Raw genomic sequence first — 25,138 nt, 5'->3', positions numbered from 1 at the left:
TTTTTGTTTTGCTTTGTTTTGTGTTTTGTTTTTTTTTGTTTTGAGCGATTTGGAAGTTGGAGTCACAACTATTTGGAAGAATTTTATAACCTTTTAACAACATTCAAAATAAATTATGTGTTTTAGAGTTGGGGATGCAAAAAGGTAGAAATGTTGTTGTTGTTGTTGTTGTTATTTTAGTAATAGGAGAGGAAAAAAAAGTAGGAAGTTGGGTGGCATATTTGTTCTGCAGTTGTAAGATATTAGTGGTGATAAGATCCAAAATCCAGTCACATTGGAAGAGGAAGGGATCATTCTCAAGGGATACTACTCGAAATTTTCTACCAACAGACATCAGGGACTGCAGATTGTCTTAGCATCCCTGGAGAATGGAAGCCACATCTGAACAATCTATGGACTTAGAGATATTATAATTGATCTCACTGACTATATGGAGGTCAATTTTATTAGTCACTTCTCTCTCCTCTTCCCCTTCCCCCTTTACTCCCTTTTTCTCTCTTCTGTTTCTTTTCTTTTCTCTTTTCTTCTCCTAATCCTTTTACTTTTTATTATGTTGCCCAGTCTGATGTCCAACTCTAAGGCTCAAGTAATCTTCACTCTTGCTCAGCCTCTTTCAGAGGCTGAGACTACAGGCACCCAAACACATACCCAACTCAGGAAGAAAATTCTGAAATGGGTTACATAAATGAATCCTGGGATCATCGTACTAAATAAAATAAGACAGACACAAAAAGACAAGCACTGCATAATTCCATTTACATAAGATACTTACAGGAATAAAAACCGTAGAAGTAGAAAGAAGAACAGTAGTTGTCAATAGCAGGGATGAGGGAAATGGATAATGCATAATGGATAAGAGTAGTGGTCATAGTTGTCTAACATTATGATTGTATTTATTACCACTATACTGTACAGTTAACAGTAGTTAATGGGATAAATTTTGGGCTATACATATTTTACCAAAATTTAAAAAATAGGGGAGAAAACTTGATCTCAGCCCAGCCTCACAGAAATGAGTAGAGGAGTAGGATATGGGAATGAGAATGTGGGGAAGACTTACAATCCATGAAAGCAGAATAGTGGAGGGAGATGGTTCGTGCAGTGTTGGAAGCATTGTAAGGACAGTATTTACGGTACTTAAACCAAGTCACCTACTTTGTGTAACAGATGGGCTAAAATCTGCTGATATGCCTATTCTATTCTTACCAATAACTTAGACTGGAAGGTTTCTACACAGATAAGTAGCAAGTTCTATATTTGAAAGAAAACTTCCTAATGTAGATCCTGGCATAAATAAAAGCTAGATTTTACATACATCAGAGGAAAGCGGCAGAACAAGTGGCTATACTTAAGAAGTCAAAGCGACTAGTTTCTGGTTCTGAATCTTAGAGAGATTGCCAGAAACTTGGGGGAAGTTAGGCTTTAGGTAAAGTTACAAACAATTGAATGATCCAACTTTAGCAATGAAAAAAAATTTTGGTAAAAAAAAAAAAATGAGGAAAATAATCACAGTTTTAAAAACAGGTAAAATAAACTAGAAAATGGGAAAAGGCTAAATAACCAGTGATAGCTATCCAGTATAATTACTAAAAAAAATAATAATAATAATTTTTAAAAAGTAAGAAAATCGCAGAGCACTGGTGATTCACACTTGTAATCCTAGCTACTCAGGAGGTTTAGGTCTAGTTCATAGCCAGCATTGGCAGAAAAGTCTGTGAGACCCTTATCTCTAGTTAACCACCAGAAAACCAGAAGTAGGGCTGGGAAGGTGGCTCAGTGGTAGAGCACTCGTCTTGCATGCTCAAGGCCCTGGGTTCAATTCCTCAGCACCACATAAGCAAAAAGAAAAAAGCCGGAAGTGGCGCTGTGGCTCAAGTGGTAGAGTGCTAGCCTTGAGCTGAAGAGCTGAGGGACAGCGCCCAGGCCCAGAGTTCAGGCCCCATGACTGGACCAAAAAAAAAAAAAAAAAAAAAGAAAACCAGAAGTAGAGCTGTGGCTCAAAGTGGTAGAGAGCTAACCTTGAGCAGAAAAGCTCAGGGACATTCCCAGGTCTTGTTTCAAACTGGAAGAGGAGGAGGAGGAGGAGAGAAAAAAAGAGAAATTTAGGTAGGGAGGTGGGGGGGGGGGAGATGGGAAGGGGAAACAAAGGAGGAGGCAACAATGCTTGATAAGAAACGACTCATTATCTTGCCCATGTAAGTATAACTCCTCTGTACAGTAATTTTACAATAAAATAAAAAATAAAAATAAATTTAAAAATCTTTTAAATTCAATTTTTTTAATTTAAGATTTTTTTTTAATGGTGAAGGTTGTTGTTGATGGTGAAAATGTTAACTGTAGAAAGGAAGGAAACAGAAACCCAAAAGATACTGCTCCTATCAGCCATGTAGGCTTTAAGGACTTGGAAAAGATTCACTATTACTATTACTCTTAAATGGGATGAATTGAACTAAAAGATAGCTCCCCAGAACAGAGTGTTCAAAGCAGAATTTATGGAACAAAGGTACTCGGGAGACTGAGATCTGGAGGATTAAGGTTCAGAGCAAGCCCTGGCCAAAAATAAATAAATAAATAAATAAAAATTGACTAGACTCCATTTCCAAGATATCTAGAAGAAAAAAAGCAGGAAATGGAGGCATGGTTTGAGAATGCCAACTGAGCAAGCAAAGTTGCAGAATTGCGAGTTCCTGGGTTCAAAACCTGGGGCCAGCAAATATGTGGGAGGGGGGAGAGGAAGATAATACAAGGTAAGAGAGAAAAGGGAAGACCCAGAATTCATCTGCCTGAAGTAAAACCAAAACAAAAATAGTTTGTTCAGTTTATGAGCAGCTCCATTCCAGATGTGAAACAGCTGGAGAGACTTCAGAGGAAAACAGCAAGAAGGGAATTAGACTGAGCAAAGAACTGGAAAGCATATAAAAGTTTATATTCTTTCAGAATCTAGTCCATGATATGAGTACTTTGCCTATTTCTGTGGTAATGATTAAGTTTGTTTGCTTGTTTTTAATGTGTAGTTCAACTTTCCCTTGATATCCAGGGTGTTCACTCTGTAAATAGGTGATGCTAACAGCCAGGAACAAAAGTTGGTTGTACCTCACTAAGAGGACCCTTGGATCTCTAGAAAATTGGGATGCCATCAAAGTGTGGTGACATCTGGGGGATGGTGGCTTCTCCAAATTATGAACAGCCTGCTTGGGGCGGGGGTGGTGGTGGGTGAGTTATTAACAATTCTGTGCTTGAAGGCAAGAAAAAAGTGTGCTGAGCTGTCCTGGAAGTTGTGTGGTCAGGAATGAGCCTGCAGCCTGCAGAGAGCTGCCTGACATTACCTAATGGGTTTCTTCCGTCTCCTCTCTGATTCATCCTCCCTAGCCTTTGGCGATACATGGCTGAATCACTGCTGAATGTAGCTATCTCATTAAACTGGGAATTAAGGGCTATTAAAAATGATTTTCTGCTAGTACCAGATTAAAGACCGTAGACCAGTTTACTATTACAGTTGCCCTGGGTCCAAAGGGAAATAGAAGTTGTCCAAATGGAGCAATTGGAAGGAATCATTCCTGAACCAGAGCATACCTCTTCTGGTGGGCTTTGTGTTAACCTTGTATGACTTACTCAACCTTTCCCCTACTGCCATGGAGACCAGAGCCCTTAAGTTGAAAAGTTCTGAAGATGTTTGCCAATCCCTAACATCAATTTAGAGTACAGGTTCAACACTGAGTTCTCTGTATTCCCTTACGATGCAAAAGGATTGAGTCAATGAATGATCTTTCTGGAATATTTTTAAGATTTACTTACATACAAAATAGATTACAAGTTTCACAGAAAGAACTTAGAAATTATCCCATAAACGACTGAATTACCAAATGATTCTAGATGCCTCAATCTCAAGAAGTATTTCATTGTCCTGTATTGATAGTCTACAGGATGTCATATACCATCCTTGAAAGAACTAATCCTATAATTAGCTGTTCACATAAGAAACTGTGAAATCAGACAGAGGCTTTTAAAAAAAAAAAATCTGGAGATGCTAATTAGAAGTTATTAAGTCCCTCCTTCTGATAGCATGGCCATACTTCTCAACAAAGTCATCTTTTGCATCTGCCCCCTTGGCTACACATACTTCAGTCATCTCTGAAATGAAGCCTTCATTTTTGGAAAATAATTCACCCTTCTTTACCAAGTTACTATAACCTACTGTCCATTTGGTCCTAAGAAAGAGTCAATAACATCTGAGGAAGTTAAGCAGTAGGTAAACCTAAGCATATCTAGTTCTGCTTCTGCTCCCTCCAGAATGACCCACAATCTCTTTGCCTTCTTTTCACTGCTCCTCTGGTTCCAGAGGAACTTTCGGAATTCTCTCCTAATTATATACCTCATGTGGTTTCTTCTCCCTTGCAAGAGAAGTTGAGATGCACCTTGCTTGGACTGTGAAAATACTCTGTGGTTTCTTCTAAGAGTTCTTACAGTTACTGTGTGTCACCTTTTCAAACTAGGAGTCGTAAGAGTGATTCTTTTCATCAGGATTGCTCTGCAGTATGCCTGCCACTGTTCACAGACAACCAGTGGCTGGTGGGCTGTCTTGTCAGAGTCCTGATTGATGCCTAGAAAGACTCAAGCCCTAAAATTCCTACCCATTTACTTTCATCCAGTGACTAACTTTTCAAGTTGTTGTCTGGCTCACTCTATCTCCAGAATCACACTCCGTTAAAACTCTTTTTTTAAATATAACCCAAGGAAACAAGAAAAACTATTCTCATATATTCTTTGATTGATGTTACTTATATTTAATCACATTTTACAAACATAATTTAAATTAAAGAACAATCATAAAGAATAGGATTATGTGATTTTATTCCCCACTTCTGCCCTTTCTATCTGCAACCCTCTCTGTCTGCGATCCAGGTAACATATCTCCAGTTTCTTGACCTGCAAGATTCCTTTCTGTCTCTGCAATTCAATCAGAGTCTGCTCTGGAAGAAATGAAATATGTACCTGAAAATAGACCAGACTGTTCTTCAGTAATTCCCCCAGCCAAGGGCTTGTACCAAGAGCCCTGTACCTTTGGCTTCGATTTGCTTTGATTTGGAGTTAACCTTAAACATCTGATGTGGTGTCTTCATTCGGGGAAAGGAGATTCTGTGCAATAATCTTAACCCATTATTGATGTTTTCCTCTTACTCATTAAGGCTTTACAAAGAGCTCATAGTCTTAAATATTTTGTTATGGGATTAAAGATGAGTTAAAATGGCAACTATTTAATACCTTTGCAACCAGTCGTTTTTTATTTCCTCTTAATTTCTTCTGATGAGGGGATCATAGTACAATTCTTAAACTTGGGACTAAGAAATCAGGTCTTTAGTGCCCAGCAAATCTCCATTTGAATCCTATGTTAGCCATGTCAAGTCTTCACTCATCTGTAGAATCAAGACCCAACGCTGCCTTAGTAGCTTTGTCTTATATAATCAAGAAAGTAACAGAAAGTGATTTGCACTGTTCACATACTAACTAAAAAGAGTGACTGAGGAAATAGAAGATAGAGATAATGACATATGTTTGAGATGCTTTGGGATTTTTCAAAAATGAGTGGTAAGAAGATAAAGGCATAAAGTAGAATCATTGAGTATTGTGCTTCTTAGTCAGTGAAACCACTTACCATTGTATACTCTATATTCTACAAAGCACTTTATGTACAAAGGAGATTTTTAGGTGTACTTTTATAAACACTTTTCTTATTCTTCTTGTGGAAGGTTTGGAAGCCTGACCTCAGTTGGTGTTGCCTCTGCCTCTTCCATTCTTTAGGGGAGGCTTCCTATCATCTTTGAAGTCCTTTGTTTCTGTTTCTTCACAGTAAATTTTTGCATGCTTGAAAATTCCAAAGAATATTATACCTTTTTTAAACATTCCACTTGCTTGTGATTGCTGTGGCAAATAGATGAATTAGGGAGTAGATAGAAAACAGTTTCAGTGAAGTTAAGTGTTGAGTTTTTCAATCATCCTTATAAGTATTCTGATTTAATGAGTCTGTTATCCTTATTGCAAGCAAAGTAGTTTCTCATGGTTGAGGTGTTGTCTCACACATACAGATACTAGCACTTCAATATGTGTGAAAATATATGTGAATGCCATGTAATTATTAAAACTACAGATCCTCTTGCAAGCCATACATTTCTAGCATCATATATATTTTCTCAGACTACAAATACTAAGCAACATATCACTCATAGGATATGATTTTCCCTACAGTTCTCTTTTTCCCCTTTTTCTGTGGGTATGTTTGAGCACAGGTGATCTAAGCCTTTGTTAATATATTAACTAGAAATCAACGCCATTAGATAGTTTTGTCTCCACAATTTTTTTGTGTCCTGGTCAATCTTTCCTCCTATTCGGAGTAAGATAACTCAGACATTCCACAAAGTAGTACATTTTGTATCTTTCATCTTAGGAATATAAAAATACTTTATAAAACTCGTATGTGATGATAGAGAAGAAGAAAATGAGTAACTAAGGGGTGAGGATAGGACCTGCCCAAGGTCACCTAGGGCACCATTAGAGCCTTGCAGAGACAGAACCAGATTCTCCTGACTTAAAGTCATTGTTCTCAAGCCTTTCTTCCTGAGTCTTGATAAGGCTTACTGCTCTAATTTCATCATCACAAAGCTTGGGTCTGAAATACTTATATTTTGTGCCGGTATCATTCAAAATATGATATCCTCTATCAGCGGGGTCAATCATTTGGGTTAGTTTATTTTGGCAAAATTGTAAGAACTTAAGTTTGGAGGTTATATTGACCTATATTTCATAAAAATTCAAGAGTAGGTATTTATGACACAGATTTGATGGGAAAATCAGAAGTGAAGTTATTACTGCTACCTTTTGGTTCTCCAAATTGGAAAAAAATCACTATGCAAAAGAAAAGGCTATTATGCTAAAAGAAGAAGAAGGAGGAGGAGAAGAAGAAGAAAACCATGCTGAGGGATAGATTTCTCTTTTCTGTGTCTTGAATTTACCTGTATTCACATTGTAATTTAGGGACAAAAAAATATATACTATAAGTCTTCCATTAGTCTCTTAGTCATTACTTTATATTTGTTATAAAACAAATAAAAACCTCAAATATTTCCTGTAGTACTGTGACAAATTCTCCAACAGAAGAAATCCATGAGGGTATCCAGGAAAGGTGGCCACTGGGCTTCTTTAGAGCCAGGATGCACCCAGGCGCTGCAGCACCCCTCCCCTCCACAGGTCTCCCTTAATCATGGTGCTGAATCTCATTGCCACCTCAAGCCCGCCATGCCCATAACTGAGTTCTTCTGCCCTTAGACTTGTGTTTAGTCTTTTTTTGCCTAATTTTACTGAATGACACTTTGTAAACTTGCGGCTTCTGACTAGCCTTGCCTCCCCCACATTTCCCCAAGTCTCTTTTCTCTCGTGCATATCAGTACTTCAAATTGTGAAGTAGCTCCCCAATCCCCAAGTATAAAAGTTCACATTCTTTGGCACGGCACAGAAAGCCTCTGTGACCCAGCTCCCACCCTCCTCTTCTATTTCCAGCCATTCTGGCTTTCAACATGTAAGGGCCCAGTGAAATGTTGTAGCTTTCTAAATGGGTCATGTCATCACTCTGCTCTTGGAGAGTTTGCAAATGTTCTTCCTTCTACCTGCACACCCTTCCACTCTACTCTAGACTCAGCCCAGGCGTGTCTGACCTGTCACTCACCAGCTGGGGTTGGATTATGTCTCATTTGTGTTTCTGCTGCCTGCACATAGTCCAGCATCTAAGACATGGAAGATCCCCAAATGTTCATTAATAGATGACTGAAGGAATCAAGAAGTCAATGTCTTTCCCTTTAGATAAGCAAAACTTTGATGGCACATAGCTGAAACCAAGGACAATGAATCTTCAGGGATGAAGGGGAGGGGATTGTATGACTACATGGTGGTGGATAGTCTTTCTTGATAAAAGGTATGGCTTGTTAATATCCTTTTTGCCATTTTTATTGTTATTGCTAGAGCCAGATGACCTGTGCAGAGCCAGGGATTCTGGCCAAACAGCTGTACTGATGTTGCTAGACCTATCAGCAGCCATGGACAGCTCAGGTCAGCATGTTCCATTCCCCACCCACCTGCAGGCCCTAAGGCTGCCTTGTCTCAGTTGGCTGAGTCCTTCCCCAAAGGGGTCATACAGATACACTTCCTCTAATTCCTTCAGTTGTCACACTCTTTCTCAATAGGACATTTAGCATTGCCACACCCTATGGGCCTAGATACTTGTAGCATCTTTTAACAGTAAAGTTATTAAATACTGCTGTGATAGAGTAGGATTGGAAAATGAGTACTTCACAGTTCTCAGAATGCTTCTTTCATGTGGCCTATGCCATGTATACGTTAAACACTAGCCAAGGATTTGGGATGCCTCAGAACCTGAAAGTGAACCCTTTGCAAGTGCTTCATAGGCCAGCTTTCTGGGAATGCACTGGTCAGGTCAGTGAAGCTGTGATCCTTCCATCAGTGGATGGAAAGCCCAGCTGGCTGAGGCATTCTTAATGTACTAATTGGAAGATGCTGGTGGATTTTTTTTTTAGGCAGAATTTCTGCATGCCTCATTTATCATTAGCTGCTAAGAACTGATGGGGAGAAGTGATGGATATTGCTGAGATTATAGGTAGTAAAACCAAGATTGCTGGATTAGAGAATCTTGGTTCCCTGCTAAGCAAGCCCACCCAGCCATTACTCAACCAAAGTAACCTGGGGCCTGGTTACAGTACTTTTGTTTCTCACTGTTCTAAAGTACACATAACCAGATGACCTTATTCACTGTAGCCACTTCTTGTGGCTTTACATAGATAAAGAAAATGGAGGAAGGCTTCACTGTAGTAAGAAGCCAGAATGTTTTCGGTTTATTTTCATAGACTTTGAGTGTGTGCCAAATGAACATCAAGAACTCTCCCAGGATCCAACCAGACTTTAATTCTAGGATTATAGTTTCATGAAATTCTGCATGCAACAATACACAGGCTGAGTCAATAAATCCACTAATAAATTGGATATCCAGATTCTATATAGCTTTTTGTTTATTATTTTGGTAACTGCTAGACAACACCTGTCATATTTCTTCACTTATTTGTTGAGTGATTGAATTCATAAATGAATAAACAAATTCTCAAATGATATTATATTGCTCATTTATCCTGCTCAGCCAAGTCTAGACAAGAGGATCAGCTAAAAGTACTATGTGGTGACCTTAAGTATTCTGCCATTATCTCCAATGACTGTGCTTTTGATCTCTGCTCACAGACACATTGTTTCCAAGCAGAAAACATCGAGCACAGAGGAACTTTTGTTTTCATTTAAAATAATTTATGTCTACCATTGTACAGGAGAAAATTCCTCAAAGGGGCAGGGCACATTTCATATCTTAGACTTTAGGGCAGAGTTTTGAGGAAAATGATCACCTTGTAACCTTATAAAGTGTCATTTTTTATTCTTTCAGATTAGGACTTAATTGGCTTTCTCAGACACTTAGAGGCCCTTAGCTGCCAAGCCACTGATGTTGCTCATTTTTCTCTTGGCTAGACCAACCTGGACAGAAATGTAAGGCAACCTGCCAAGAGGTGGGTATGTGACAGCACCTGGCTAAAGGGTAGGCTGAATCCAATTTACAAATAAATTGGAAAGTCAGTGTGCAATTTACTTTTAGAGAAAATAGAGTCTGGCTTATATGTAATGTTATTTACATTAAATCAATGTCCCAGACAGACTATAAGGCCAGGCCTATCAAGAATGGAGATGAAAGAATAGGCTCCCTCTACCTCTAGACTCCCCCAAGATCTCCATGCTCCAGTTCTCTGTTATCTGGAGAGGTTTCTGGTGGGTTAGAGGTATGTTTCATAGGCTGGAGCAAGTAAGAGGAGTTAGGGCAATAGTCACTATTCAATATCAGTAAACAGTCTCTTTTATTCATTCATTTATTTGTTCAACAAATACTGAATGGCCCCATGTAATGACCCATTTAGTAGACAAAGCACATAACAATGCATTCCTGTTTGTATACAATTCTAGTTGAGAGAATCGGTTTATAAACAAATAAGTAACACATATGCCGGGTCTTAGAGAGGTGAGATGGAAACAGATAAATAAATGTAGGATTGTTTTAGGGTCTCGGTGGTCGGAGGACACATGGGAAGTAGGGGGGTGGTCAACAGAACTGACCTCACTCTAAAGAGGCTATTTATGCAAAGCCTTAAGAAAGATACAGAAACATTTGCCAAACAGGTTTCAGCACACTTCGTGTTGAAAGAACAAAAATTTCACTGTACCTGGAAAGAGTGGATAGACCAGGCTTAGAACAGATCAAGACTAGGAAGTAAAAAGAGGAGGATGGCCCTCAGGACATGAGGGCATGCATTTACTCTGACTGACATGGAACCCTTTGAGGGATTGTGAGGGCTCATAAACCTAAGCTGACTTATGGATTAGCTTTCTTTGCTGGCCGTAGCTTTCTGACCAGCTTTCTTTGCTGGGTTGGGAACAAGGCTAAAAGCAGAGAGAACAATTAGGAGCCTACTACAGGAGTCATATGTTTCAGACCAGAGTGATAGCTGTCAGAGTATTCTGAAGACAGAAGGCTCCCACAGAATTTCCTAGTGCAATAGATATATGGTTTGAGAGAAAAAAAAAGAATCAAGAGTCAGAAATGAAGTTGCTAAGAACTTCAGGAAACACATGCAGAGGGCTGTAGGAAATGCAAGTATACAGAGAGCTATGCTCTGTTGGCTGCACCTGCTAGAGAGCCAAGTGGAGAGAGCCAGGTAGGCAGTTGCAGCCAAGCAAGCACATGAAGAGGAAGTGGAGGAGAGGCTTCAGGACTGAGCACTGGGCACCTCTAACCTAAAAGGTGAGAAAGAAAAGGAAAGACTGGCAAAGAAGGCTGAGATGGAGGAATCAGTGTGGCCAAAAGAAAAGGGAGAGAATATTGAAGGTGGATGAAGAAGCATGAATGAGCAGCTATCAAGAAAGCTAAAGCTGCTGAGGGGAGGGGAGAAACACAAAGATAATACCACTTATATATATATATAAAAATAAATATATATATATAAGTGGTATTATCTTTGTGTTTCAAGTGGAGTTTTTATATCTGGATATTTTTATGTATTTGGGACAGAGCTGAATCACAATCCATAAATACTATGAGCTTGTACATCAAGATATTAAGTGACTTTAACATTTGATTTGGAAGAATGCTGTAGAACAATATCATGTTGTTGATGGCACAGTGACCACTTATTTTCAGGACTTACACTATCTTAATAGTGTGATGCGTATTAGGGAAGCAGCTAAGAGTATCTGTTATATTCAGCTGTGAGTTGTTAACTTCATTGTCTCATCCAAGATGGTTTTATGGTGAAGGGAGTAAATTGGGCTCCATTTAGGCTCCATGCTAACTTCCAGAGGGCTTTGGGCTCCAAACTGTGTTTTTAGCTGGTTCAGTATATGCATGTAACCTTGATTTACTTACACATGCTCTATCTTAGTTAGACTTGAGGTCGTAGTTGGCAAGATGACACTTCGGTCTAGTGTGAGGTATAAATAAGGCACTACTGCTGGTATAGCCTGTGAGTCTGCTGCACAGGCCAGTATAGAGTGCTGTGGTGCTGTGTTGCTGTGATCCTATGTGCTGCTTGCTGTTGGATATGTAAGGGGGAAAGCCTGTGGATAAAGCATGACTACCAGTGTTTCTTTGTCCTGCTTGAGTCAGACAACCAGTATTATAGATAGTCACGTAGCTGGACCTAGTGTCGAAAATTGTTTTATTTCATTTATTCTTCACATACAGGGGGTTTCCCTCAGTTACTTGCATTTTTCAATGTAGCTACAGAATTCAACCCTTATAGCATATAAATGAATACTGGTTTTTTTTGTTTGGTTGTTGGCATTTTGGATTTTTTGTTTTTGTTTTTGTTTTGTGGGTCATGGGGCTTGAACTCAGGGCCTGGGAACTGTCCCTGAGCTTTTTTGCTCAAGGGTAGTGCTCTACCACTACTAGTTTTCTGGTAGTTAACTAGAGATAAGAATTTTATGGACTTTCTGCCCAGGCTGGCTTTGAACCATGATCCTCAGATCTCAGCCTCCTGAGTAGCGAGGATTCACAGGCATGAGCCACTGGCGTGCCCATCTATAAATCCTGGTTTTGAAAATATTTTTCAAGAATATAGGAAATTTACCAAGCAGGATATACTTTCAAATCAGATCTTTTGCATGGCTTTGTTCCTATCAAAGCCGTGGTTGTTTATATGAATTGGACATTTTGTCTCAGTATCTTTGAAATGATCAGAATATGTTGTTTACAATTAAAATATGGACAGTGAGTTGCACTTGGAGGTTTTTTGTTTTTGTTTTGTTTGTTTTGTTTGGTGTGTGTGTGTGTGTGTGTGCGCGCGCGCGCGCGCGTGCGTGTGTGTGTGTGTGTGTGTGTGTGCGCGTGTGTGTGTGTATGTGTGTGTTTGCAGAACTAAGGTCCAAACTCGTGGCCTCACCATTCCACTGAACTAAATCCCCAACCCCGATTTTGAACTTTATTACCAGCCATGTATTTTAAACTCTGCTTCTTTTCCACTATAAAAACACCCTGAAGGCATGCATTTTGAAGAGATGGGAATGCTTACCCCTTGTTTCTTTTTGTTTTTGTTTTTATTTTTTAATTTATATCTTTATTGTAAAGCCAATGAACAGAGGGGTTACAGTTACAAAAGTAAGGTAATGGGTACATTTCTTTTTAAACACTACTACCCCTCCCTCATTTTCTCCTGCTTACTATTTCCTACTCCCTTCCTCCCCCAAGTTGTAAAATTCATTTCCAATGTAATGTCTAGTGAGTATCATTCTTGCATTAGTTCATCCTTTGTCCTGCTGTTTCTGTGATTCCCTTTTCCTTCTATGGATTAGATAAGATTATATGGATTATATAACAAGCCAAGGAGTACAGAAAACAAAAACAGGAAAAAATGACCCCCCAAAAAGCTCTTGTTTTCAATTCTTGGAGTTTATTTTGATAGACTTCATTATATATAGTCCTATGCACTTAGAGATTGGGCTAGAGTGATCCACTGCTAAGAATATCATAGACATGTTCTAGTTATTACAAATGAGGGAAACCATGCAACCTATATTTCTTTGGGCCTGGCTTGGTTTGTAATTTTTTCTAGGTCATTCCATTTCCTTATGAATGGGGCAATGTCATTCTTTCTGATGGAGGCATAGAACTCCATTTTCTATATATACCACATCTTCTGGATCCATTCTTGATCCTAGGGACATCTGGGTTGGTTCCATATCTTAGCTATGGTAAATAATGCTGCAATAAATGTGGTTGTGCTGGTATCTTAAGTGCGGCTTTGTTTGTGGTCATTTGGGTAAATTCCAAGAAGGAGTGGGATTGCTGGGTCATAGGGTAGATCTCTGTTTAATCTTTTGAGGACCTCCATACTGCTTTTAGAGTGGTTGAACAAATTTACACATTCACCAACCATGTAGTAGTATTCCCTTTTGGCCACATCCCCGCCAGCACCTGTTGTTATAAAATGTCTTCATAATGGCCATTCTATATGGGGTAAGGTGGAATCTCAATGTTGTTTTGATCTGCATTTCTAATGTTAGATTTGTATAGCTTCTTTCAAAGTCACCAACTTGATGACCGCACTGGGAAATTAATTGTGACATTACAAAATTTGAAGCTCAAGTTAATAAAATTTTAAAGCAACTGAAAAATTTTAAGTCTTTATCACAAATATAAAATGCAGAAATCACTGGAAATAATTTAATACCATTATTATGTATCCTGTACATATTAAAAATGACCATGGCTACACACCTATAATCCTAGCTGCTGCTCTGTAGGCCAAGATCCAAAGGTCACAATTTGAAGCCAGCCCAAGTGGAAAAGTCTATGAGGTTTTATCTCCAGTTAACCAGCACAAAAAGCCAGACTGCACACATAGTTTAAGTGGTAGACCACCTCTATAGGGAAAAAGCCAACGGAGAATGTGAGGCCCTGAGTTCAAGCCCTCATACTGGAGGGAAATAAAGAACTATCATTTCAGCTTAGGTTTACAACTAGAACATTATTTCACATTACTTAAGTCTATATGTATTTTAATATTAAAAATTTCAAGGCATGTTTATTACCAGTATAAATATTTTATGTTCTTTGCATGATTTTCTTGCATTTTGCTGAGCTTTTAAATAGAAATCCTTCAGCCATCACTCTCATTTTATCATTAGCAAACAATATTTGTTTAGTAGACCAAATACAATAGCACTGCTTTTTCTGCAGCTGTCTTTCCCAGGTAATATCACAGTCATGCAAACAAGCTGGATGTGATGGAGTGAAAAGCAGTAAGATTCCTAGAAACCTAACTCCAGGTATTTTCAGGCCATCACAAACATAAAACAATATGAAAAATCTGGTAGCACAGAATAGTCATTCAGATTGGCTCCAAGTAGCAAACACCTCAAGAGGGAAAATATACAGCTTTATATAGCTTTCTTTTTGACATTTCAATCCCAATCTGTACTAATACTGCAAAATAGGCTTTTACCTATAAGCTCCTATTATATATACCATCGAAAATGTCTTGACTCATGATATCACTAAAGCTGCATAATGATTTATATAGCCAAAATCTTAGACTTTAAAATCTCCAGAAGAAAAAATGAATTATACTGTCTTGTATTTGATGGACACATACAACATTGGTCCAATCCAATGTACGACATTTTTGGTTGTTTTTGTGCTTGGTTTTTTAAGAGTCTTACTATGTAACACAGGGTATTCTTGCCTCAGTCTCCTGAGAGCTGAGATTACAGGTATATGTGACCATACCTAATCAATCTAACTGTTTTTGGTCTCCACAAAAACAAAAATAAAGCCCAGAGATATTGTCTAGTTTAACCTAGTATTTACCTAATGTTGTACAAAAGCAAGGTATTTGTACTAAACCCCAGAAAGATTACATGACTTGATTTAAGATATATGGTTTAAAAAATGATGTATCTGAAATTTGAGAACCCAAGTTGCTTTGATAGGAAGTTCAGTATACGTTCTGCTGTACCATACAGTGCTTCTAAGGAATAAAGATAATCACATTAATAGTAATATTAAAATATCCAGGGGCTGGGAAGGTGGCTCAGTGGTAAAACGCTTGCCTTGCATGCATGAGGCCCTGGGTTTGATTCCTCAGTACCACATAAGCAGAAAAAGCTGGAAGTGGCACTGTGGTTCAAGTGTTAGAGCGCTAGCCTTGAGCTGAAGAGTTGAGGGACAGCACCCAGGCCCAGAATTCAGGCCCCATGACTCTATATATTTATCCAGATTAGGTTTGTTTGTTTATTTGCCATCTCAGTGATTGTACTCAGGGCCTTGTCTTTGCAAATGCTGGACCACTCATGTCACATTCCCAGTCTAAAAGAATTTTTTTTTTCTAGAGAAAAATAGTGACCATCAATGTGGTCGGATGACTGATCACTAAGAAATTAGAAAGTATGAAAAAGCTTAAGTGTTAAAAAGTAAATTATTTTGTATTCCCACTCTTTCTTTTTTAACTTTCAAAAAACGTTTTGTAGAAAATTTCCAGCATTTACTGAGGAGACTAGTGCAAGTATCCTACATACCCATCCTTCCCCATTCACCAATCAAGAGCTAACAAGTAGTCCTGTCTAATCTGTACTTCTGTCTATTCCGTGTGCCTCTACTAGATTATCTTTAAACCAACCCCGGATATCTTCTTATTTCATCCATAAGTATTTCAATATGAATAATAAATTATTCCCAATCTATGTACCAGGCTGGGTTTCAGAAAATAAATATTGTAATCACAGATAAACAAAATAATTAAAAAGCCTTTTAAGATCCCAACCACAACCTACACAAAGCTTATTTAGCACTAAAAGTTGCATCACATCAGCAGGAATTCAATGACCAAATCTTCCTTTCTGGCCTCTCAGCGTCAGATACTAGCTGCACAATGCCAAGGCATGCATAAGGAGACTTGTTAATGAACGTGTTGTTCAGAAAGTGTGTGTGTACTCAACATGAGACAGGAGTACCTGAATACTGAAAGGCCCTCCCGTCTATAAGCCCTCCATATATATTTGTGTGTGGATATAGTTTTAAGTTATTCATATATAAATGAAATGAATTTGCATAACTTTATCACTTCTGGACATGCAAGCTGAATATTACTGCTGCAGAGACAGTGATTGTTGATTCTGAGTATTTTTGTGATTGTTCCCCAAAATCTTTTGTTGTGTAATTTGAAAGCTGGTAAAAAAAAAAAAAAAATACTATCATTTTCCAGATAAAGTTCTTGGCAAGATTTCTTTCTTTCAAACCCCCTAGGACAGTCCACAGATCCATGAGTCAAATACATTACAAATTTCCCAAGGAGAATCAACATTTTTTCCAGCTGTTTGGACAGTCTGTCTAACATCTGACCAAAGCCCTCATCTCTCAGTATTGTTCTGGGCTTTTACACTTTGACTGTGATTTGTCCAATATTATAATTTAAAAGCTGAGCCAATAGTTTGGACCTTTACCAAAAGACTTTTAACTCTTATCACTTACCACTTATAAGAATAATACTTTAAAAAAAAAGAATAAAACATCTACAGAAGACATTGTCTCCTTTAGATATTTCTCTTTGACAATATAAAAATTCCTTTGTAATGCTATCAAACCATTCCCCTTATCACACCACCCTTCTAATTTTTGCACTATTTATAGAGTGAAATATCTCCCCACTATAACATCAAAAAGCACTAACCTTGTTTTGATTGATTAGTTTCAGTTTTTCTATTTTAAATGTCTCTTGGCACTGGCCAGTGTATTTTAACTTATTCAGAAGGAATGTATTTGTGATCATTCCAATTAATTCCTTGTCTATTTTGTCTGGCATCTGTGTGAAACTAGTTATAATAACTTTAAATGTTTGGCAAGCTGTACAGTAAACTGCCCAAGGTGGGATGGAAAACTTTCAGGACCTAATTAACAAAAGTCAGCTTGTCCTCCAGCCTATCTATACAAAATCATCTGTTGCTTCAAGTTGTCTTTATAACCGTTAATAACACTTGATGAGTGGGTCAGGGCAAGAAGGTAGGACAGAACAACTGTAGCATTCAGAATGGATCCCATGGTTAACGATCAGATATCAGTTAATAAATATAGAGTGGCTGTCTCTTCTCCTCACAACCTCCTCAGTCTCTCTCTCTCTCTCTCTCTCTCTCTCTCTCTCTCTCTCTCTCTCTCTCTCTCTCTCTCTCTCTCTCTCTCTCTCTCTCTCTCTCCCCCACCTCTCCTTCTCTCTCTTTCCCTCTCTCTTTCTCACACAGAGCTACAAAGCTTAGAGCAGGAGAATGGAAAAGAAAATCATTTTAAAGAAAAAATGATTTCCATGTCAGAGGTTTGCTGGAAACTGATGTGTAGTAGGTTCTATTTCTTCTGTATCCACCCGTAATGTGCTCATCATCCACAAGGCCAGAATGTCATTCAAAAGCTATTTATTAAAACAGTCTGATAGTTGTTATAATCAAAAGTCAAATTGGATTAGCTTTGGCAGTTCTGTTTTCATGGGTTATCTTTTTTACTAAAAAATGGAAAATGTCAATTTTTTCATGGCACATTTGCTATCATTTTGGTGGCATTTCTCTCCTTGCCTGTGAGATATTGAACTAGATGCCTTCTTAGACATAGCACCCCACTGAGCTTTACTCTTGCAACGATCTCCCTCCTCTGTAGCCTATGATCACCTGTGAGGCATGGCAAGAGATATCCCATGTTTCGAGGCATTAAACCATGTTTAATGAAACAATGTTTCATTTGGATATGCTCATTTAATAAGTGCAAAAACTGTCTTCATGTATGTATCTTAAATATCCCAGTCTATGTTTCCTTCACAGCTTCTTGATTAAACATGAGCTTTGTTTTGCTAATTGTTTAAGCCATTTGTGCTTTCTTTTAATTTTATTTTTCAGTAGCGATACAGAGTATTTGCTGTCCAACAAAGTGACATATGAATACAAGGAATCTTGATCAATGTTATCCCTTTCATCATACCTCCAAACCTCACTCCTTCCCTCAATCTTCTTAATTTTGTAGGATATGCATCAAATGTTATGACTGCATATTCCCTTCCCTTCCTCTCTCCATCTACCTCCCTCCCCTTGATCCTACTCCCCCATTCCTGGAGGTGTTAGCCTTTCTCAGGTATTTGTGCTTTTATTATTGAAACCAAGAAAAGTTCTTGCAATTTACTTCTTCCAGAATATTCTAAGCACTTGAGGAAAATTGTCAGTGACAATTCAAAAATCTCTTTCCCATTGAATGTTCTTTAGTAGGTTTTGCTAAGGTGTGTGTGTGTGTGTGTGTGTGTGTGTGTGTGTGTGTGTGTGTGTGTCTGGAAATGGAACAAACTTGCTCTTATCTGTTAGATAATTTTATGTGATTCACCTGAGTATGTACCCAACTTAATTAATCTTTCTCTTTGTTCACCCTGCATCATTTTGCTCCTGACAGAATCTGCTGAAATCACTCTAGTCACATGTTTTCAATTTTTGAAAACCCATCTTTCTCAGATAGACGTGAAAAGGAAAACTCACTGCACAGAAAACCACATTAAGAAGAAAGTAGTTGAAGTTCTGCCATGATTACTCACCAAAAAAATTAAAAAGTATGATACTATTTGGCCACATCTCCCTAACAAGGGAATTCAAGGTTTGAATACCTAAGATAGTGCCTTTGTGAGCCTTTCACATTTTTAAAACAACATGCTGTGGTGGACACAGCATACCTGTTATGTAAACATATAGTTACTGGAGACACTAGGACATACATGAATTTTTTAAAAACACAAAATGTGTCTGAGTAACAGGAAAATAAAGTATGTTTAAATGGTCCAAGTGCAAAAGCAAGTAGCTCCTCTACATGATTTTTCTCATCACTAGGAATCTACTAGTGAACAGGATACCTATGTATAGTTTTTACCGGGCCTCCCATAGGTCTCTCAAAGTGAAATATGCAGAATTGAATCCATTCTTTCTGGTTGTAATTAACCTGTTCCTTTTATTTTCTCAGTTAATAATTAGCACCACCATACCTCCCAAATTATACTTGATTCCTAATCACTTATCTCTCTCTCATATCTACTTACTAAATTTTATCAGGTCAACTATAGCCTTAATGTCCTCAAACCACTAGCTTCTCCCCGCCCATGTTAAGGTTGAAAATCTCTCATCTACTTTTCTTTCTCCCATTTGATTTAACATTATTATTTATGTATATGTCTTATGTATATATTATTTATGTATATAGTACAGTGTCTAGAGAGAAAGGAATAATGTATATGATGAAATTGCTTTGTTTAAGCAGAAGTCAAAGCTAGCTTTAAGTTGAAGTATTAATCCTGGAAAATATCAATAAATTTATTTTTTTTTGTCAGTCATGGGGCATGAACTCTTGGCCTACGTGCTGTCCCTTAGCTCTTCAGCTCAAGGCAAGTGCTCTACCACTTGAGCCACAGTGCCATTTCCGGTTTTCTGGTGGTTAATTGAAGCTAAGAGTCTCATGGATGTTCCTGCCCAGGCTGGCTTTGAACTGCAATCCTCAGATCTCAGCCTCCTGAATAGTAAGGATAACAGAAGTGAGCCACCAGTGCCCGGCAAATTTTTTAACTATATAATCTGAAATACAATATGCTAAACACTGACTGTTGACTCATATTTGTCTATGGTATTACATACCTTCCATTCCAATGCATAAACATATTAAAATAAGATTACAATATGTGAATTAATTTCTGTTCCTCCAATGTACCATATGAGCACTTTTTTGGTAATTATAGATCTCAGTTATTTTGTGACATTATTAAATGTCTACCACAAAGTTTATTAAACCAGTGCCTTATTAGTGGATTTCTAGGATCCTTTCAGTCTTCAGCATTATTTTTTTTTGGGGGGGGGGGCGTCCAGTTGTAGGACCTGAACTCTGAGCTGGGCACTGTCCCTCAGCTCTTCAGCTCAAGGCTAGAGCTCTAATACTTGAGCCACAGCACCACTTCTGGCTTTTTTTTCTGCTTATGTGGTTCTGAGGAATTGAACCCAGGGCCTCATGCATGCGAGGCAAGCACTCTACCACTGAGCCAACTTCCCAGCTTCTTTAGCATTATTTAACTTATCCTTTTCATACTTGATCATCTATTTTCTGATGTCAGATTACTAAATGTAATTTTTCAGCTTGAAGGAATGCACTGTTTTAAGATGTTTAAAATAGTCTGGACAAAAGCTATTCAAAAGGTTTCTATCAGTTTAGAGCATATCCCTAGAAGAATTATGAGTTTGTCTTAGATTTCCACAACAATAATTGTTATCATTATTTTATGTTTTTAACCAATTGGGACAAATGAAAAATGGTATCTTGGTCCATTTGCTCTAATTTCCAAAATGTTGAGTTATTTGGCTGCCAGAGCCACAGTAGATCAGAAGCAGGAAATTGGAAGAAGAAAGATGATTTGCTATAGTCAAGTCCATTGGCAACAGTGTGAAGTAATAGCAGACAGACCCACAGGAGGAAGGATACAAGAAAACCCAAGAAACAGAAATAGAATCCCCAAGTGCTGTGTGCATGGCCAGTTTAATTCAAGGCCCAACAGCCCACCTCCCTTCTGTAGTCTCTAAGGCTTTTACCATATTTCAACACAGTGTCCTCCATCTCAGAATTCTGAAATCTTACAAAGACTGAAAAATCCTTGGCTCATAGAAATAGTAATTAATTAAATGTCAACTGTTGTCAATCAGCTGCAGTTTACTAGAATAATATTCTTTATTTAATCTCTTTAAAAAATAAAGCCTTGGGGGCTGGGAAGGTGGCTCAGTGGTAGAGCACTTGCCTTGCATGCTCGAGGCCCTGGGTTCGATTCCTCAGCACCACATAAGAAAAAAAAAGCCGGAAGTGGTGCTGTGGCTCAAGTGGTAGAGCACTAGCCTTGAGCTGAAGAGCTGAAGGACAGCACCCAGGCCCAGAGTTCAGGCCCCACGACCAGACCCAAAAATATAAAATAAAATAAATAAATAAATAAAGCCTTTAAAACACATACTATGAGTTACAAAACTTGAATTTTCCATCCCTTTTTTTATAAAAATACCTTAAGTTTGGTCCATGGCACCATGATATAATTTATTCAGGTAGTAAAGGAAATGCTTATAATACAAGGAATAATGTCTTTAGGAATCTTCTGGGTCTGGAGGAAAGAATGTTCTGGAAGAAATAGCTTCTGGCTTTCAGTTTTAAGGAACTGTAGTGTGAAAATATGTTTGTGTCATAGAGGATAGGTGACATAGACAGAAGTTAAAGGAATGGAGATTTCTAAAAATAGGACTTGTAATTCTTCTCATGACACATTTTGCAGACTCTCTGGCCTCAAAGGAATCATAGTGGTCAATAAATAATAATTTCTGTGTTTCGCAGAAAAGAAAACTAAAGTACAGAATGATAGAAGGAGCTTACTTCTAGTAGGATAGGACTATACCTTGGCTAACTCAGTTCAAGCTCTTCAGTTCAAGAGAGTTACATCAGAATTCATTGTCTGATTATCAGAAGGAATATGTAAATTATGATAAAGTAACCTTAGATGACTATGAAATTCCCTACTTGCTCAAAAATCCTCTCAATTTTGGCTTAAATAGGTATTCCCAGTTTAAAGGAGCACATCACAGTCAAAAAGAAAAGGATAAATTACTCGAGCTGATTCAAAACTTTGCAAAGTAGCAGGGTATAAAATTAACCCTCAAAAATCAATGGCTTTTCTGTATGCCAACAATGAGAAGAGCACGGCTGAAATCAGGAAAGCAACTCCTTTGGTAATAGCCCCACAAAAAATAAAATACCTAGGAATTAACTAAAGAAATGAAGGACCTCTACCATGAAAACTTTAAAAACCTGAAAAAGGAAATCAAAACAGAACTTAGGAAGTGGAAAAACCTCCCATGCTCCTGGATTGGAAGGATCAAAACGGTGAAAATGGCAATACTTCCCAAGGCTATCTACAAATTCAATGTGATACCTATCAATATTCCAACCTTATTCTTCAATGAGATAGAAGAAGCAATCCAAAAATTCATATGGAACAATAAAAGACCCCAATAGCAAAAATGATCCTTAACAGAAAGAACGGTGCTGGAGGAATATCAATACCAAATTTCAAACTCTACTACAAAGCCATAGTAATCAAAACAGCTTGGTACTGGCACAAGAACAGACCGCAGGACCAATGGAATAGAATTGAAAACCCAGAAATGAACCTACAGACATATAGTCATCTAATCTTTAATAAGGGATCTAAAAAAATAGAATGGAACAAAGACATCCTCTTCAGTAAATGGTGCTGGCAAAATTGGTTAATCACTTGTAGAAAACTAAAGCTAGATCCTTATATATCACCCTGTACCAGATCTAAGACCTCAGAGTCAAAGCAGACACTCTGAAAACATTACAGGATGGAATAGGAGAAACCCTAGGTCTCATTAGCACAGGCCGAAATTTTCTTAATAGAGACCAAGAAACACAACAAATCAAAGAAAGGTTGGACAAATGGGATTGTATGAAATTGCAGAACTTCTGCATGGCAAAGGACATAGCTAGCAAGATCAATAGAAAGCCCATGGATTGGGAGAAGATCTTCCCTAGCCATACAACAGATAAGGGTCTCATATCTAAAATATACCTGGAACTCAAAAAATTAAATCCCCCAACAACAAATCCTCAAAGAAACAACTTCCCAATAAATAAGTGGGCTAAAGACTTAAAGAGGAACTTCTCTGAAGAAGAAAGAAGGATGGCCAATAGACACATGCAGAAATGCTCAACCTCTCTAGCCATAAAAGAAATGCAAATCAAAACAACATTGAGATACCACCTCACCCCAGTTAGGATGGCTATAATCAAGAACTCTTAATAACAACAGATGCTGGAGGGGATGTGGCCAGAAAGGAACCCTACTGCATTGTTGGTGGGAGTGTAAATTTGTTCAACTACTTTGGAAAGTAGTATGGAGGTTCCTCAAAAGACTCCACATAGAGCTCCCCTATGACCCAGCAATCCCACTTTTGGGCATTTACCCAAATGATCACAAACAGGACCATACTAAAGCTACTAGCACAACAATATTTATTGCAGCATTATTTAACATAGCTAAGATATGGAACCAGGGGCTAGGAAGGTGGCTCAGTGGTAGAATGCTTGTCTTGCATGCCTGAGGCCCTGGGTTAGATTCTTCAACACCACATAACAGAAAAAGCCAGAAGTGGTGCTATGGCTCAAGTGGTAGAACGGTAGCCTTCAGCTGAAGAACTGAGGGACAGCTACCAGGCCCCCAGAGTTCAGGCCCCATGACTGACCAAAAAAAAAAAAAAAAAGATATGGAACCAACCCAGATGCCTCTCAGTGAATGAATGAATCAAGAAAATGTGATATATATATATAATGGAATTTTATGCCTCCATCAGAAATAATGACATTGTCCCATTTGTTAGGAAATGGAAAGACTTGGAAAAAATTATATTAAGTGAAGTAAGCCAGGCCCAAAGAAATACAGGTCCCATGGTTTCTCTTATTTGCAATAACTAGTATATGTCTAGGATAAGCAGAAAAGGTCAAAAGCTATGTACATATGACCAGATAAGATGATGTTAAGCGAAATGAACCCCAAGATAGGGACACAAGTGTTTGTTTTCTTTCTTGTTATTGTTTCTAACATATTTATAATGTACCATGTGATTTTGTTTTGTTTTGTTTTTTTGTATGTTCCTCCACCACAGTATGACCCATTTTATTTGATGTTGGTGCCCCGCATCTTGTATATACACTTCTCTAATTTGGGGATGGGAAGGGAAAAAACAAAATGCTTAAATAGGGATATTGTAACAATGAGATGCACAAGATACTATGTTGAAAAATGAACTTTACAATTTAGGCAGTGGGGGAGAGTGTAGTTGTGGAGGTGGGAGGGAAGGGATGGTAGGGAAAAACATAGGAGGAGGCAACAATGCTTGATAGGAAATGTACTCATTGCCTTGCTCATATAACTGTAACCCCTCTATACAGCATTTTTACAATAAAAAGCATATTAAAAAAAAAAACAAATGTCCCTGTGACCTGACTTATGTAACTGTAACCCCTGTGTACATCACCTTTACAATAAATAAATATTTTTAAAGAAAAAAAAAGAAAAGGATGGAAATATCTCCAGGCATCTTTTTCTTTTTCTTTTTTTGTGTATTTTCTTTTTTTTTTAATTTAATTTAATTTTATTTGTGAACATACTGTACAGAGGAGTTACAATTACATGGGCAGGATAATGCGTACATTTTTTACCAAGCATTGCAGCCTCCTCCTTTGTTTACCCTTCACATCCCTTCCCAGCCTCCCTCCTCCCCCCCAATCCCAATCCTTCTCCTCCCCCCCCCGTACCGACGTTGTAAAGCTCGTTTTGGACATGACGACTTGTACTTCTCATTGTTGCAACAGGTCCACCTGTATCCTTAAACAACTGGTTTTTCCCCATCTCCTCCACAAGTTATACTGACATCAAATATAGTGAAAGCAGGGGTTATACTGTGGGGGAGGGACATACAAAGCAACAAAGAGATAATCTTATAAATGCGTTAGAAACACATGCATGAAAGAAAAAAACATTAAAATACACATCTAAGGGTTCATTTTCCTGACATCACATTATCTGACCTTTTCCGCTTGACTCATACAACCCAGATGCCCCTCAGTAGATGAATGGATCAAGAAAATGTGGTATATATACACAATGGAATTCTATGCCTCCATCAGAAAGAATGACATTGCACCATTTGTTAGGAAATGGAAAAACTTGGAAAAAAGTATATTAAGTGAAGTAAGCCAGGCCCAAAGAAACATAGGTCCCATGGTTTCCCTTATTTGTAATATCCAGGCATCTTTTTCCTCAAAGGGAGATATACTTTTTTTTTAAAAAAGGAAGGAATAGAAAAGAAAAACACAATCACTTTCCTATGGAATATACTAACTGGTTGCATTGGAAGCACTCGTGTAAAGTGAATCCTCTAT

General features: G+C 38.0%; 1 protein-coding gene across 4 annotated transcripts in view; it reads left to right on the top strand.

Annotated features, from left to right (window-relative positions):
• The window catches only part of Arl15 (ARF like GTPase 15), a 379,440-nt gene that overhangs the window by 279,249 nt on the left and 75,053 nt on the right, over positions 1 to 25,138 (top strand). The window lies entirely within an intron of this gene.

The sequence above is a fragment of the Dipodomys merriami genome, unplaced genomic scaffold (assembly GCF_024711535.1).
Source record: "Dipodomys merriami isolate MVZ:Mamm:240054 unplaced genomic scaffold, mDipMer1.0.p SCAF_30, whole genome shotgun sequence".
Taxonomy (NCBI): domain Eukaryota; kingdom Metazoa; phylum Chordata; class Mammalia; order Rodentia; family Heteromyidae; genus Dipodomys; species Dipodomys merriami.
This window is presented reverse-complemented; position numbering and strand designations above follow the sequence as displayed.